The sequence below is a fragment of the Macadamia integrifolia genome, unplaced genomic scaffold (assembly GCF_013358625.1).
Source record: "Macadamia integrifolia cultivar HAES 741 unplaced genomic scaffold, SCU_Mint_v3 scaffold2151, whole genome shotgun sequence".
In the NCBI taxonomy this organism is placed as follows: Eukaryota; Viridiplantae; Streptophyta; class Magnoliopsida; order Proteales; family Proteaceae; genus Macadamia; species Macadamia integrifolia.
Genome location: NW_024868542.1, coordinates 10921 through 11429, shown reverse-complemented (window position 1 = coordinate 11429; position 509 = coordinate 10921).

The following is a 509-nucleotide window of genomic DNA, read 5'->3' as shown; positions in this document are numbered from 1 at the left end:
AAAAAAAAAAAAAAAAAAAAAAAGAAGCAGAAGAAGAAGAAGAAAGAAAGCTATCCCTCCCGTTTGCTATCTCATATTTCTAGAATTGATAATTTGAATTGAATGTTCTTATTATAAGATTATTTGAAGAAAAAAAATACATAAATTTTCAGTAGAAGAAAAATAAACTTTCCTTAAAAAAAAAAATTTGAATTGTAAGAAGAAAAAAAAAAAAAATCCAAATCTAACATTCCTCTATCTTGATCATATTATTTTCATTCTTAAATTCTATTGGTTCTTCTGTTCAGCTATTCTATTAGTTGGGTTTTCTGCTGCGTTCTACCTCAGTTCATTATCCACTTATCTAGTTTAGGTTTTTAACCCTGAACTTTCAAGTCGATTTCAAGAAGCCTTTTTCAATTCAACTTCTCAAAATCTGGGGTAATGGACTTGATTTTTAAAATCTGACCGGCTACTGTTTATGGTTATATATTGTTGTTTAATAAAATTAAAAAAAAAAAAAAAAAAAA